Genomic DNA, 17,375 nt, shown 5'->3' with positions numbered 1-17,375 from the left:
ATCTACATGCCCTATCCTCGCAGACACGGAGTGGATTATGATAGGGGGTGCATGGTAGGTACGACTTCCCGAAGATCTACAATGTCAATGCAACAACTCCTGAGGAATGCATGAACTTTAAAGCAAGGGACTTGCATCCACCCATCAACCACTTCCTCAAGGATTTATCTTCCTGCCCGGACCCAACCTTCATAACTACTTGCAATTACCTTAGGACCATTAGGTTCTTACTTAAACAAAAGCCAACAGTTAAGGAGGCCCACCTTTCCCCACTCTTTTTTTACATTAACCTAGGAATAGATAGCTGCATTATGGCTAGGATCATGATGAGGGCAACCCTGCTTCCCTCGTTTTGTATGAGGATTCTTGAAGATATGAGCGATAGCCACTTTACAAGGTGTAATCATCCTTTCTTGTCAACCACACCTCTTAATGCAAAGGCTAACATCAAGGAATACATGCAGAGCCACACCTTTTTGACTAAGTCCCTAAGACCACCTCGCGAATCATCCGAGGAAGATTAGGGTGGAGCCTAAGAGCACCCCTTGCATCCAAATTCCATCTATACTCATCTACGTCCAAAAAAAAAAAAGTTAGAAACACTGAACCCCCCAAAAGCACCTTGAGCGCCACAATCACTGCATCTCGGGTTTCCATGCCTAGCCTCGGCCCCCACGACACATGCTTAGGGCACATCAAGGGTAGGGGATACCTAGCAAGATAAATCTTGCCTATGGTTTGACCTTTCACCCTAAGCCCCCTGCACCACACCTCCCTTAGGCACAAACTGGGTCCTCAAGTGTGGGACACCACCGAGGGCACCCAACTTCCAGTTCCACAAACACGGGCACCACGCACTCCTTGATAAGGCACAAACACCCCCAAGTAGTGCACCTTCTTTTCTTTCCAGATACAAACAACGACCCCGACTAGAGGCCCCATCGTCCATGCAATGCACTCCCTATCTTATGTGACATGTCACCATTCAGGCACAACAAAGCAAGGAGCGAATGCAACAGCCCTAGTCAAAAAGTGAATGAAGAAGCTCGTTTGGAACAACACAGGAGAAGGTAGCCACTGAGGACCACATGACGGATCTGTCCAACTATATCTTCAATTTTAAAGATGGACCCGCACATCTGCCTCTCTCCATGCACCAATTCGTCCAACCTTATCTTCAAATTCAAAGGCATGAATCCCTCCAACATACCTTCCAACAAGGCTCGTATCCAAACTCAAAACGTCACCTGGCTACCCCAGCCACACCGTCCGACTCACCACCCAGTAGTGCACTCGGCCTGGCACTCGGCCTGGCACTCAACTAGGAGGGGGTAATGTTTACTATGTTTACTGCAAAGTGAAGGAAGCTGAAAACGAGGCATCAACAGGAAAAGCACAAGGTGGAAAAAAGGAAAGGGTGCCCTACAAGAGAGTGGGCCGCTCAAGAGAAATCTAAAAGCATGGAAACAACCACCATGAGTACAAGACGCAACCATGGAAGCCACAAAGCAAGAAGGCACACCTTTAAATATGAAGGCATAGCCAAAACCTCTGTAAAAGAGCGCCGGCGGGCTCTCACTCGTGCAAATTGTAAAGGTAGATAAGCGTTAGGAAAGAAGCTAGGAAGATAGGAGAACAATGAATAAAAAGGGCCTAGGATATGGCCGGCCATGTAAAAAGGGGATGACCGCCCAAGGGAAAGAGGGTTCTGTATATAAGGTTCAAAAAGTGAATGCGAGCTCATTTTTTGGTGCATGGCAAAGTGGACTCTTCTTCTTCCTCTCTTCTTCTATTCTCTTCTTGCTTCTTGCTTCTTGCGTGTGGTTGCTTGAGGTAGGGAGTGTGAGTGAGTGAAGGAGTGAGTGTGTGAGAGTGAGTGAGTGAAGGAGTGAGTGTGTGAGAGTGAGGGATCTTGGAGGTGAAGCTCTCTACCATCTCCTCTCTTCTTCTTCTCTTCTTTTCTCTCGTCTCACACATGGCTATGGAGGATGGAGCTTGGAGGAAGAGGCTTGAGGATGCTTGAGATTGCATCACGAATCATGGAGCTATCAGAGTGCTTGAGAGAGGAAGAAACTCAATCGGGCACCAAGGTAAGCTCATTACACTCGTAGAGAGGGATAACATGTCAGCTATGTGAGATCTTTGAACTCGCATCCATTCTCCATCCTTCTCCCTTTCCATAATACTCTATCATTTTATCTTCTTGTTGAACTCCTTTGGGGTAGAGGTAGTATACTCTTCTCCTTCTAGGGGGTAGTCAACATAGAGGTAATCTCCTTTTAGCAAGTGGAAGTAGATCGGGTATTCTTCAGAAAAGTAGCATCCATCTTCTTCTGGGTAGTAATCACTAGGTTATTGATCTTCATGATAATCTTCCCTATAGTAGCCTTTCGAGTAGTAGCAATTGGCTCCTAATTGTCAGTACACTTCCTTTTCTTCTTCATTTAACTAGAAATGTTTTTTTTCTATCACCTACTTCTTTTCTTAGCTTTTCTTGGCATTTCTATTCTTATTTGGCTTGCTTCAATCCATTCTTCAACTCTTGGAATTTTCAAGTATGGTTCAGTCTGCTCATTGGCTTCTTTAGATCCAAAAGTAATCTCCCAATCCCACCTCAACATAATTTCTCCTTGTAGCTCCATATCAAGGTCTCGGACAATCTTGATTTGCCATAGCATGGCTCTTTAACACACCATGACCAATTGGTAGTCAACCTCCTCTAGGTCCTCATCTAGCTCTTCAGTTCTCTCTTCCAAGTTGCATTATGCATCTATTCCTTCCTAAGCCTTCTCCAAGTTCTTGATTAGTCATATTTTCTCCATCTATTTGAGCTGCAACTCCTTCTTGTATGTGGTCTTGATCCATTGACATAGGTTGTCATCCTCTTCAAAAACAATGTCCTTCCATAGTTTGAGCTCTCTCCAAGTCATTTTGATTGGTATGCAGTGTGTCCTTATCACACCAGGGCTCCTTCTCAACTTTGGTTGTTGCACATCAAGTTCACTTTTATTTTCAGCAAGTATCATGCCCAGGGGGGCATTGGGACGTGGGGTGTCGCACCATGTTGTGTTGTGTCGTGTTCTGTCACATCATGTCATGTTGGTGTTTTTGGGTCACAATGTGTTGGGATCCTATCCACAATCATGAGCCTCCTTCCCTATTGAGCTAGTATGCTCCATGCTAGAGTTGCTCTTATACCACGTGTTACGGACCTTCATGGGATTTCAAGTCATAACCTATCATGAGGCATAGAAATGGCATAGTGGAAAGATACACAAGTTATATCAATGAATCTTTGCATTCATGGTATCGAAAGATACCACATTGAGGCATACCTCAGGACTACACCCTTGTGACACTGCACATTTGAGGGCCCACCACTAAGCCTAGGGAATCATATGTAGAAGCACAACCCAAGCAAAGCTTGATTGAGTACTACCCCCTATATATGTGCATCTGTATGCATCCCCCTGGTATACCTACAGAGCCCTTACCCTTACACCCCCTCTTTTCGTTTTTGTAAGTATGAATAAAGTTAGAAATTTATACTAAATCCATTAATATTTTCTTCCTTCTAAAGCTAACTAATAAACAAAAATTCCTCCTCATATAATAAAACAATTAACGAAAAGAGTCCCCTATTACTAAATCTTTGTCTTAAGACAAAGCCTCCCCTTGGAAACTATTTAAAGGAAGCCCCCTCCCCCCCCCCCCCCCTTCGCAATTACAACTCATGATATGAGGAGGAGACACACACACACACACACAGCATGAGTGAGTCATGGAGAGGTGAGGAAAATTCTACATGAAGAAGATACCACCCATTCATGCACTCGCATCCTACCTTCAAAACCCTTCATTTTCATCACTTTTCCCTATCCACTATGGTTGTTGGGATAAAGAGCAAAGGGCACTGCCCATGTCCCCCGCCCATAAGGGCCAGGTTGTACATAGTACATATACCTATCTAAAATCATTTTTGAGGTACACTCTTCAATACCACAAGTCATGTGTCTCTATCTCTTCTCTTTCTCAACATGTATCTCTACACAGAAGCTCCATTGCAACTAACTCAACAAAGGGGTATCAGAGCTTGGTTCAGGCTGGCATTTCTTCAGATGCAAGAGCTTGAAGTTGAAGAAGAGTTCATTGTGAAGAGTTTGCAAGGAGGACAACAAGGTTGGAAGCTTCTTCTTGAAGCTTGAAGCTTCCTTCTTCATTTGAGCTTGCTGGTAGCCATCATTGGCCACTTATTAGGGACCCTTCCCATCATCCACAACACTTGGACCAACATTCCAATCTCTTCATGGCTGAAGGCATCATCACCATGGGTATGCAGATCTGGTTTTCAGCATGCTCATGACCTACAGCAAAGCTTCTCCTCTTCATTTGGCATCATGGTTGTGCTCCAGACTTTGCATCTAATGCTTAGCACTGAGCAAAAGTGTAGTATTACACTTGGGGTTGATAGACATTCAATGTAATAAACAGGGTAGCAACTATTTCTTGAGTGAATAATGCTTATGATTCACTTATGTGATGATCTGATGTCCATTAGGTGCTACATGACTTGGAGATGTTATGTCCATGATTAGAGTTATCATTTTTCTTGGTTTTGACAGAGATTTAATTGTTGGAATAATAGGGTTGAATGACATTTTGACTACGTATGCATTATGTCTTGCTTCTAGACTTGGTCTCGAACATTCTAAACCAAGTATTCATGCTTATGGTTGATGTTACATACTTGGATTTGATTCTACAGAATGCATTTGAGCAGTGATTAAAGTTCATTTTTGGATCAGCTTTACCTACAAGTCTACTACTGTACATTCAAGACAGTTTTCTGCATATTCAGGACAGCATACCTCACTGTCAGGAATTTTGATATGTTTCTATGCAAGAACATTATGGTGATGTTTTGAGAAGCTTTGCATGATCTTTAGAGCTCAATCTCAATCAGTTTGAGAGGTTGATAAGTAGTAGCACCTCAAATCTAGTAATATATGCACTAGATCCCATGGATTTTTCACTACATTTACAACACCTTATCACATAAGTATGACCAATCAATGAGGATAGAGCACATAAGGAGACCCATGAAAGAAATATTAGCAGACATGGAAACTTAAAGAAGGATAGGTAGAGGCCTCTTGCAATAATTGGCCAAGGACCTAAGCCTGAAAAAGAGCTAAGGGTGTTGAACTTTGACAAGAAAATCTTACACCCTTAGAACTCCTAATCAAGTGAAATGAAATAGCACTACTCTTGCTGCTTCAATCTTAAACTAACTAGGATGAAGGGCTAGTCATGAATTCCAATTGTCACAAGCCACATGTAGACAGCAAGGGATGACCCATATAGTTTTGATGAATAATTTTAGGTTTTTGAGGCTTATTGTTAATCGAATTTTGAAAGGACCAAATTTTTTGAAAAAATCGATTATTAGGAAGACAAGATGCAAGTGCTAAAGATTACCCAAGGGACGGATAAATTTTTAACTCCAATGAGATTGTTTTAGGAAACATTGCACCAAATGGATCTGCAATTAGGTCATCCCCTTAAAAATAGTAGCGGTTAGGCTTAATAAAGTTGACCTTACTTTTACACTCTACCACCTACAAATTTGTTAGAAGGGTTGCATATCCATTTTTACCTATATACAATATTTATGACATCCATCCCACTTGTACTCCAATTTTCAAGGAAACAGTTCACATCATACATCTAGTATATGAATTGTCCCTTCACAAAAGCTTACTTCTTGGTATGCAAATCATGAAGTGCTTTCATTTGCTTCTTCTTCCCCACTAGTTGATGCAATATCACTTGCAATCTAATCTCAACCAATTGTACTAAAGAAGTTACTTGTTGGTACTCTCAACTTGCCCATTGTTGTGCTTGATGTTCAAAGCCTCTGTCAATGTCTTTATTTAGAAAGTGAGTTCCACAGACATAGACTAGCTTTTTAAAGGACCAAATTAACATGTAATTTTCTCTAAGATACAACTTGCCATTTCCTTATCATTATCCTTCACAATTTCATGGGCTTCAAACCACTTTGTAAAGTATGTGTTGCAACAATAATTTATAGCTTATGCGATGTTGATGAAGGATGCACAAGTCCAACAAAATCAATACCTAATCTTGTTAAAAGGTATGATGGTACAAGATTGATGAGATGAAACTATGGATCTCCCTGGGAGTGGTGGGTGGATGGTTCATGGCTTGGATAACAACTACCTTTTCACGATTGGTAGCAATGACAAGTGCACTCAAAAAATGGCCCAAGAGTAAACTATAAGCACCCCAAGTACACATTCCTATGGATTTAGAGCAATATAGTGCTCTCAATAATACCAAAATCTTTTACCGAATACAACAAGCTATTGATTACCCACATCATCTATGTATACATCGAGATCCTCAAGTGAAATATCACCGAAGGACTTATTAACTGTCCTCTTGGGACATTGCATAAACCAAATGCCATCACGTGGTCTGTAAAAGTACCAAAAGCTATGATAAATGTTGTTTTTGACTTCTTTTCTTTGGTTATGGCTGTTTGATTATACCTAGAAAAATACTCCACATATCTTACCCCTAATTGATCCAAAATCTTATCAATGAAAGGCAAGGCACAGTAATCCTCGACTATTTGCTTATTCAATTCTTTAAAGTCCGTATATAAATGAATTTGACTATTCTTCTTTATCCTTATCACCACCACTTAGCACCATTTTGTATGCTCTATAGGAAAGACTAGTCCAGCTTACTTCCCTGTTTCAGGAGGATTGCGTCCACAGAAATAGTAGGGGGGATCCCCTTTAAGTTGTTGTAGCTCCACGTGAAGACATCCCCTTTAAGGAGGATTGTTTGTGTCCACAGACATAATTTAGAGTTGCAAGTTCGAGCTCCACTACATAAGTATAGTATAATAGATCTAGTCGTTGGCCCAAGTAGGCTTATTTAAACTGATTTCATACACATCATGTGTGGTGGAACCCTCATCAAATTCACGTGAACTTGAGGGTTCATCAACCAAGGCTCCTTCAAGATTCTCCCGCTCTATTGTAGAAGGTGAATCTCTTTCATTCAACAGATGCATAGCTAGGGTAAGCATAAAAAATAGCTCTTTCTAGACCACATCAAAAAATCAAGCGACCAACTAAAAGATCGACCACGTAATTAGCCATTTCTGTACATAGCCAGCCCAAACTCCTTGCCTTGTATAGCTCCGAAAAAAGGGCTTCCAACTGTCACTTTTCATCGTGGATGTGCCAGATCTAGGTGATGGTCCAGCACTTTTTGGGTCCAAAACTTTGGATGCCAATGTGTCGCGATAGCTCACCCGTAGGTCCACATAGGTTGCATATTTTCGGATGTATGTGGGATAGTTACACCCAATGACAGTCAACCGTGGTGGTTGGTCGTGTATCCATGTTATGGGAGCCGAGTTTTGTTGTGAGCACCATCTTTTGACGCAGACATCGCACTCTTCTCTGTATTCTTAGTTTACAGTGAAAAAGCCGCTTTCCCAATGAGAGGAGCCCCGCATTCCGTTCTTATTTGTCTTTCATATGTTGGCGGCTGGATGATTGCACATGGCTATGCACTAGTTCAAGGGGCGATTTTTTCGCCGAACATGTCAGGAGGAAGAGGAAAAAAGCTCCCTCGAATGGGAGCATGCTGAAGTTTTGAAGAAGGTCTGAGTGTCTCCATGGGGATAAAGCGAGGTGGGTTGTGTAACCATGTTGCGGTCACGCGGTGGCACTACCACTGCCATAGCATCTTTCTTTTGACACCACCTTCGTATCCCCATTTCCGTACGGCTCCATGGAGTGGTGTATGACTCGAAAGGCGAGAAGCGAAGTTCTCTGAGGCCCGTGTAGAGTTGTTGCTCGTTTGTATGCTTTCATGTAGACCGGATCCAATGACGTGGATGTTTCCTATACAAAAGGGAGCGGGCATTGGTATGATCATGATGATGGGGCTTTACTCGATTTCGGTTACATTGAAGGGTGGCTTTTCTTGCCAAGTCCCATGAAGAATGGGTGTTGGTGTTGGAAAACGCGCATGGGGTGGGAGTGGGTCTCTCTTGTGCCAAGAAATGTGGTGCTGGCAAGTAGATAGCAGGCTCCGAGCGAATAGCTAACCTGGTTGCACGAGTGTAGTGCTTTGTAGCTTGTGGTGGTATGTGCGTGCGCGGGCAGTGCCGGTGCTCGAGCACGTGGAATAGCAGCCCTCCACTGTCTGGAGCGAGGGGTAGCATTGCTCCTTTTCCGGCCTCATGCGGGCAACCAAAATAAATTTGGGGAAGGCTGCGCCTTAGTCAGTACGCGCGTGTGAGAACGTACGTACGTAAAATGAATAAAAGATTGGGTTTGTCACCGGGGACTGAGAGGAGGCCGACGGTCGGCCTGCAGACAAGGTGGCGTTGTCCCTCCACTGTCTGGAGCGAGGGGTAGCATTGCTCCGTTTCCGGCCTCATGCGGTCTCCCCTACTTCGAGGAATAAAAGATTGGGTTTGTCACTGGGGACTGAGAGGAGGCCGACGGTCGGCCTGCAGACAAGGTGGCGTTGTCCCTCCACTGTCTGGAGCGAGGGGTAGCATTGCTCCGTTTCCGGCCTCATGCGGTCTCCCCTACTTCGAGGACCGAGAGTTGCCAGACCTCCGGGCGGCAACGATCTCGTCCACTCGCGACTTGGAGATGGGCGCCGCTGCATAGGCAGCGAATCAGCCCCACATTTCAGTGCACGTGACCGATGGCATCCACACATCTCAGTGCCTGTGACCGATGGGTTACAGGCGTCACAATACACCCAGGAACGAAAGGGCGAGCGAGCGCCAACTGCGGCTATCTAGATCGTACATTTTGCGGCAAGCTTCACATGTGGGACATTATCCAACTTCCACCAGACACACGCCTATATTTGGAGCCGCCGTCCTGCCTCCCGTGAAATCCGGAGCATCATCGTCCGGCCGCCGGCGTTCGCTTGGATTCTGACTTGGACTTGGACATATGACTTTTGTTCTTGAAGTAAATAAATTACCTACGCGTAGGTATATGCCGTTATTATGCATGGATGCCGGAATCGTTATGAACTCTAGACGGTGCTAGTTGTATGAGCTTTGCACGGACACTCGTACTGCGCTCAGCATACGTGTTCACTATATCCCCTATGTCATAGGTGGAGCTGTAACCGTTTATATTTTGCCATTCCACTTCCCTTGTCTTCCTCTTACCATCAACGGTGGGTCAAGAAGGGCCTCATACCAAAAGCCCGGCAAGTATAGCCAACTTAAATCTATAGGTTCTCGGTAACTTAACTATCGGGCTCACCTCGACACCAGGCTGTTAATGTGAAGATAACCTCCTCTCCCTCCTCGAATTGGAAGCTTAGCGCACTGTTCCTGCTCGTTCTTCGAATAGACCGCCATGCTTTACAAAACACATGGCATTGTTTTGCGCAGTCCCACAATTTGTGCACAATTCCTTGCGTAATTGGGCTAGCGAGGAGAAGGCGAGTGACCATACACTCTTCCAACCTGTGCCTTCCTATTCGCAACCTTGCGGTCTTTTATCACAAGGTTCTATCGCATTCTAAGCTTGGAAACTATGGATCTTGATGGACCCGACTTTATCCTTCGTGGTAGGTATGCACACTTGACAAACATAGTTAATGTACGATGCTCACTTTCTCCTAGTCATTCATTCTATGCATGTGTTGTTCCAAAACATCAAAACCCATAGTTGATTGTTCCTATTGGATGGATGTATCCAATTGGTTGGCCTATCATGGGCTATTCAAGCCTTGAGCAACTCATTGAGAAGAGAATCATTTCTCTTTTTGAGGGGTGAGTTGGGTGTATGGGGAGCATCGATGGTACTTCCTTTTCCATTGAGGCATTAGTACCCTTGCTGAAAATTGTGATAACCTTGATGCTGGGTAGCTCCAAATGGATACATTGTAGTTGGAGGTCAAGTATACACTTGATGAGTCATTTAAATAGGCATCCCAATAGTACCTCATTACCAACTCATTCCGTGTTAGGCAACACATAGAAGATGGCAGGTAGACTTTCAATCTTGGCAGTTAAGGTGATTTGACATTTCCCTAATAATGCATAAGGAGACCCCCCATATGGACAATAATTCTGTGTATGTTGAGATTGGGCATGGACAATATAAAGATGCCAAACTATGACATAGAAGGATTAGGCATGCGAATTCGCAAAGGATGAAACAGATGTAGTCTACACATGTTATTCATGGGTTTCTCTAGTTTGGATATGTCAATTTTGATAATGTATGTGAGTCTTGTCAGCTTGGCAGGCCGTCTAGACTCCCATTTTCAAGAGGGGGGGCAGTGAGCACTTATCCTTTGGAAATGGTACACTCTGACATTTGGAGTCCATGTCAGAATGTTTCCTTGAGTGGAAGATGTAGGTCCTATATCATTTTTATTGATGATTTCAGTAGGATGACATAGGTGTACTTTTTGCAACATACTAGTGAAGCATTTGAAAAGTTTTGCAGTTTTAAGATATGGCAGAAAAGAAATTTGGGGGTTACATAAAATGCTTGAGATCAGATAATGGAGGAGAATTTATGTCAAATTATTTTTCTTACTACTTGAGAGACCATGGGATTAGAAGACACATTACATGCAAGTATACACCATAACAGAATGGTGTTACTATAGAAAGGAAGAATAGGATTATTACCAAAGTTGCAAGAGCTATGATGAATCAATCAAGCTCTTTTTTCCCAGCTATAGGTTAGCTAGATGTCATGTGTGCCTCAATAAATGAGTCGAGGTCTAACTCTAGTTAGGAACATGGTTAGGTTAGCATTGTGGTTTGAACTATATTGTAGTTGTGTGTAGTATGTGGGTTACTCAATGAATAATCAAGAATACTATTGAGAGCACTGTGCTCTTTGAGCTTGCCTCTCTCCATATCTCTCACTCTCCCTCTATATCTTGAACATGATATCAGAGCAGGAAGGCCTTATGTGGGTACATTTTGGGGGTTGAATGGGCAACATTAGCAAGTGGGTACCATGACCAATGGGCTGACATACTTAGTATTATTTAGGGCCACTTGAAGCTCATTCGTAGTAGGATATATAGCAATCGTGAGTGCTCATTAGAAGGTCATCAACAACAGCCACATGGACTTCAGAAATTAGCATGGAGTTGGGAATTTGCACTTGCTTTATGGCTTACATGATCAAAGGATCTCAACCAATCATTGCTTCACTTTGGCATTACCAACATCAGGTGGATAGTTGGCAACTAGTGTGGCATAATTTATGCATGCTTGGGGCACTAGTATTAGGATCTGAAGCTCAGTTCTAAAATCTATTTATAGGCTGCAAGAAGCTTGACAGATTGCACTTGAAATCTTGGAGCATATTGAAGCTTGATTGGTACATGTAAATGCTTGGATCTTGTCACATTAGTTATGGGATGTACTAAGCATTGATGGCTCAGATGATCTAGATCAATTTATTGCTAGTGATAATAAAATGGTGGCTCTTTACAACCTATGAGGAGCATAGTTGACATTTTTACTTGAAGACTGGACAAGCAGCGATGCTTTTATGGCTATGTATTGACTCCCAGATGCATTTTGGCACATGTCTACCATGTTTTAAAGGTGTTTTGAGCTAAGAGCACTTTGGTTTGTGCAAATTTAATAATACTGGTTATTACAAACGGCGTCTACTATAATTGGATGTTAAGGCATACCTACATGTCCACTATGCAGTCAATACTATCTACATGTAATGCTACTATCCCTAGATGTTATGACATAGGTTTGGAGATGTTTGACATTTCTGTGAGCTAAAATACCTTGGTTAATCCTGTTTGACCAGTGTCACACTTTTACTAGATTGAAAGTTTTTGGGATTCTCATTTGTGAACTGATGTCTGCAGCATGTTTAGATGAGTTGGACTGAACTGATTGTAGGGTACCAATAGATGTACATGTGGTACTTGGATGTTATTCACGTATCTTGGCCCATGAAAGATTAACTTGGTTTGTAGGGAGTCAAGCACCATCTATTCAAATACTGTAGAGAATACATAGAGTTGTAAACATGGCAAATGTAGATAGATTTGACAATATTACACAGATAGTGGGTGAGAAGTTTGGTGCGCAGATCGGATGCTGTATGCTCGCATAGTGAATGCCGGAAGGTCCCCAAGAACAAAAGAACTCTACTTTTTGCACAAAACTCAAGGTAAAAAACATGCATGACATGAACAAGAGACCAATTGGGTGCAATCTCCCCCCGTGCCTTGTGTGAGTGCTCCACAAAGCATGTATTTTATGTATTAATCATCTTCAAGCTCAAATAATAGCCCAAATTACCAAATAGCAAGCTTTTGCCTTTTGAGTTTGCTTTAGCACAAAATAGAAATAAAGCTAATGGGTGGTGCCCAAAGAGTCAAGCATACCCAATACAATGTCCAAGTACAAATAACATAATCGTGCACCCATGCACATACAAATTAATAAATACATATCCAACGCCTCAATAAATAGGCGCGACAAAATATAGGCGCCATGCCTAAGGTATGCGCCCATCAAAATATAAGTGATAACTCGAATACTCGCTATCCTTCAATGCTTTCCTCCGCCACTGCTGCTATCTCTACACATCAACTGAAGCATTCACAATCGTTAGTAAAATAATACAATTAAACCGACAAAAGTGAATACCTAGCCGTCTTCAGCTACATAAATAAATCAACTGGTTAGAAATCAATCCTAGCCTTAATTTATTACGAGTGCGCACTCTAAACTCATAAACGTTTATTAATTTAATATGCATTTTGCGGAATCACCCGCTATGGAATCACCCATGTACACACTAAATTAATGAAACGCCCGAAAAGGATAGGCGTCCCCATCAACTTCTCGCACAAAGAATCCACTTTGTGTATGAGCCTTGGTCAACAAAGTTTACGGAATCCACCGTAAAACCTCACGGAATCCACCGTGAAATATGCCTCCTGGCACTTCAAGCATGCGTAACTGGAGTAATGCATTCCAAAAGCGCTCGGTGTACTGAGGAATAGGCTCACGATCTCGTTGCTGAAGAAGGTCCCATTGCTTTATGGCTTTTTCATGAAATTGTGGAGGAAGGAAATTTTGCATAAACTTCTTCTTGAAATTCTCCCAGGTAGTGGGACAATCTATACTCTTACGAACCACGGTCCACCAAAGAGATGCTCTATCCACTAAATGATTAGTGACACACTTGATTTTATCTTTTTCTGCATATGTTTCCTCATGAAAGTAATCATCAAACTGACTGATGAATGCAAGAACAGTTTTTCCATCTCAGGTGCCATTGAAAGTACGGAATTTGAAATTTCTTTTACTTATCTTTGTTTCCTTGCGGATGGATTGAGCTTCGAGAGTCGCGTCGATGGTACGTCGAATAAGATCTTCAGATTGTGGTTCTTCTTTGTCGATAGTCGATCTTTGTAAATTAGCCAATTGAACTTGCAATGCTTGCCTAGCTCGTCGTTCTTCATCCAACTGCATCATAATTAAGTCCAGCTTTTGCTCCATCGTAGGTTCAGGTAGATCACCTTCAGCCATTAAATCATCCATATGTGATCCCGTCATCCTGCAAAACTTCAAAAAAAACCTCACACTCTCAAAATCCAAATAGCGGGATGAGCGTAGCTCAAGATCGGGTGTACAAGGCTTATATTTTTTTGTGTGTGGCTTTCACAATCTTCGTCTTTGGCTATTGCGGGATTTGTAATCTTTGAAAAATCTGCTTTTTAATCTTCTGCGCGTGCTGAAACGGGTTCAGCAAACCTGCGTATGCAAACAATACCTTCCAAGAAACAACTTTGCAGTTCGGAGTTTCTGCGGAGGAACAACCCTTCTATGAGTTTTGAACAGAAGTCAGTTTTGACTTCAGGTGACTTGTCTGACTTGCAGAGTTGTAGACTTATGTAACTTGCAGAGTACCAAAATTTGCAGAACTTGAGTGATTTAGTAGACTTGCAGAATTTGAACTTGGAGAACTTGGGAGATTTTGTGTGACTTGAGGCTTAAGAGACTAAGCTTTAAGCTTAGTATAATTAAATCGTCGAATTGTGGGGGGGGGGAGGGCGTTTTTTCAGCCGGCGGAAATTTCGCGGACATACTCTGATACGCCGATTCAAAATCATGAAGCTTTAAAGCTTCTTTAAGCTTTATAAGCTTTGTATTAAGCTTTGAAGATTATGAAATTTTTGAGACTTATCTCTGTAACTCCACGACTTGTATGAGAGGATGTAGGAGTGGTCCTCCGCTGTTGCAGGCCGGTCCTTCACGATCTGAGGATGGAAACAGAGGTTCTTGATCGCCAGGAATCCACCCGTATCGACCATTCGCGATGAGATTGACTGTAGAGCTCGATCGTTCCAGGAGCTCCGCCTTCGCATAAGATGGGTAACGATTGGAAGCTCTCGATCTCAGCTTCGCTCTAATACCACTGGTGCGCAGATCACATGTTGTACGCTCGCGTAGTGAATGCCAGAAGGTCCCCAAGAACAAAAGAACTCTACTTTTTGCACAAAACTCAAGGTAAAAAGCATGCACGACATGAACAAGAGACCAATTGGGTGCAATCTCCCCCCATGCCTTGTGTGAGCGCACAAAGCATGTATTTTATGTATTAATCATCTTCAAGCTCAAATAATAGCCCAAATTACAAAATAGCAAGCTTTTAGCTTTTGAGTTTGCTTTAGCACAAAATAGAAATAAAGCTAATGGGTGGTGCCCAAAGAGTCAGGCATACCCAATACAATGTCCAAGTACAAATAACATAATCGTGCGCCCATGCGCATACAAATTAATAAATAAATATCCAACGCCTCAATAAATAGGTGCGACAAAATATAAGCGCCATGCCTAAGGTATGCGCCCATCAAAATACAAGTGATAACTCGAATACTCGCTATCCTTCAATGCTTTCCTGCGCCACTGCTGCTATCTCTACACATCAACTGAAGCATTCACAATCGTTAGTGAAATAATACAATTAAACCGACAAAAGTGAATATCTAGCAGTCTTCAGCTACATAAATAAATCAACTGGTTAGAAATCAATCCTAACCTTAATTTATTACGAGTGCCCACTCTAAACTCATAAATGTTTATTAATTTAATATGCATTTTGCGGAATCACTCGCTATGGAATCACCCATGTACACACTAAATTAATGAAACGCCCGAAAAGGATAGGCGTCCCCATCAACTTCTCGCACAAAGAATCCACTTTGTGTATGAGCCTTGGTCAACAAAGTTTACGGAATCCACCGTAAAACCTCACGAAATCCACCGTGGCACGGAATCCACCGTGAAATATGCCTCCTGGCATCAAAGTTGGACAATAATAACTATGCAATATGGAAATTTTGCATGGAAAGACTTACACACATAGGTATGACTAACGAAGACTAACTGTGATTAAGTCACTGACTACACTGACTTATTGAATATCACACACGTGTATAGCTATATCCAGCTAATGTCAATCACACACATAAAGATAGACTGATTGAAGAGTAATGGTAGCTTGATATTCTAACAAAGAAACCCAACAAAGGTTTAGCTACAATAGCTCTATACCATGAGTTTGAAAGTAAATTTGGGCAACTTGATGCTGAAGACCAATAAAGTATGGAAGGTCAAAAGATTGAATTATTTCTTAAGGCTACAGATCCCATTCTAGAAGAGAAGCTTGTTGATCGCTTAGAGGATGCTACCTCCGAATCAAGAGTCAAGACTGCATGGACATATGTCACTGATGTAGTTAACATGATTGCTCGAAGAGAGCGTATGCGACTAAGATTGGGCTCTACTTCAACTCCAACAAATCTATTGATGGAGCTTGTTCCACCTTCAAAATCCGCTATTCCTTTGACTAACCAACCAACTCTTTCTTCTTCTGTTCCTTCTAAAAATGATGTCATGGATGAACTCATTAAAAGCATATGTGGCCTTCATCTGAATCTTACAGAAATTAGTTCCAAGGTGGAGAAGCTAGATTTCAAAGTTAAAGAGCGACGACAATCATCAACTGAAAGACCCATGAGAGAAGGCTTTAAGAGGCAATATATTTGGTGTAACAACCAACAACATGACAAGAGGGAGTGTTTTGCCTTCTGTGAGGCTGAAGCACAGAAGCTTGTCTTTTGGAAAGACAGGAAAATTCATGCACCTAAAACTGGTCTTTCACTAGAGCCAAATTTTGGCAATGGGGGAATGAAAAAAAGATTAGAAGATTTAGCTCTAAAAAATGCCTACGCAGCAATTGATGCAACTACCTATGGGCTATAAATTGAGTCAACTAAATCTAATTTGAAAGCATGTAAAAGCTAATGTGCAATCTAATGTATGGATGCAGGTTCTAGATCGAATGGAACGTGGTAAAGTAGCTGAAGACGATTTGTCTAATGCTAGTCAGTGCATTTGAGGATTAACTGGTTGGAAAGAATCGATCGATTCTTTTTCTGCCTTTGCACATTTGGCTGACATCAATCACAAAGAAGTCTTGATTGAAGAAAAGATGACAAGAGAAGATGAACTAGGGCCTTCCTCTTCTGGCCCTTCGAAACAGGTAACTAGAAGAACGCCTGAACAACCAAAACCTGCTAAAAATATAACCCCAGACCAAGAGATGGAAGATGCATCACAAACAAAGAAGGCTGAAGGAAAAAAGAAAGGCAAGTAGCCATGCGACAAATTGCAGTATAACATAAAATTGCAACTGATCTCAAACAAGTTCTAGAAGAACAAATTCTGGGAAGTAAAATTGAGTTCACCTTAGGTGAAATTCTTGGAATTGCCAAATGTGAATTCCATGATGTAATTATTAATGTAATCAAAAGAAAAAGATAATATATTGGTGATGATGTTGAAGAAATAGTCCATGCTTTTTTGCAAGATCTTCAAGTTTTTGTGTAGGATGAAGAGAAGTTGACTGCACAAGGAATTCAACTTGAAGCAGTTAAAGAATTAATTGCAGCAGTTGAAGCTGAAGATAAAGAAGCCATGGGTGCAAAAATAAAAGAAGTAAAGGCTAAAAATGTAATGGTCAACTGGTCCAAACCAGTTGGGCAACCCGCCTCTCAAAAAGAAGATCATCTACAACACATGCATGAGGAGGAAGAAGCTCGGTTCATTCCAAGCAGTCACTACTCCCGTATGTATTGGGCAAGAGCAATAATGGAGATAGTTGTCAAAATTGGAGAAAAAGAAACACCATGTATTACACTCTTAGACCATGGCTCTGAGATAAATGTCATGGCAGGGAATCTCTATGAAAGTGGCCCATGGCCCATAGTTGTTG

At 42.0% G+C, this 17,375-nt stretch overlaps 1 pseudogene; it reads right to left on the bottom strand.

The window, feature by feature from the left end:
* Positions 1 to 8,572: 8,572 nt before the first annotated feature.
* LOC148016681 (signal recognition particle RNA) lies at positions 8,573 to 8,802 on the bottom strand (annotated as a pseudogene).
* Positions 8,803 to 17,375: the final 8,573 nt, after the last annotated feature.

This window comes from Lygodium microphyllum, chromosome 23 (assembly GCF_053477565.2).
Source record: "Lygodium microphyllum isolate KBCC chromosome 23, Lygodium_microphyllum_v1.1.10, whole genome shotgun sequence".
In the NCBI taxonomy this organism is placed as follows: domain Eukaryota; kingdom Viridiplantae; phylum Streptophyta; class Polypodiopsida; order Schizaeales; family Lygodiaceae; genus Lygodium; species Lygodium microphyllum.
The sequence above is the reverse complement of the archived record's forward strand: the minus strand, read 5'-3'. Positions and strand labels throughout refer to the sequence as shown.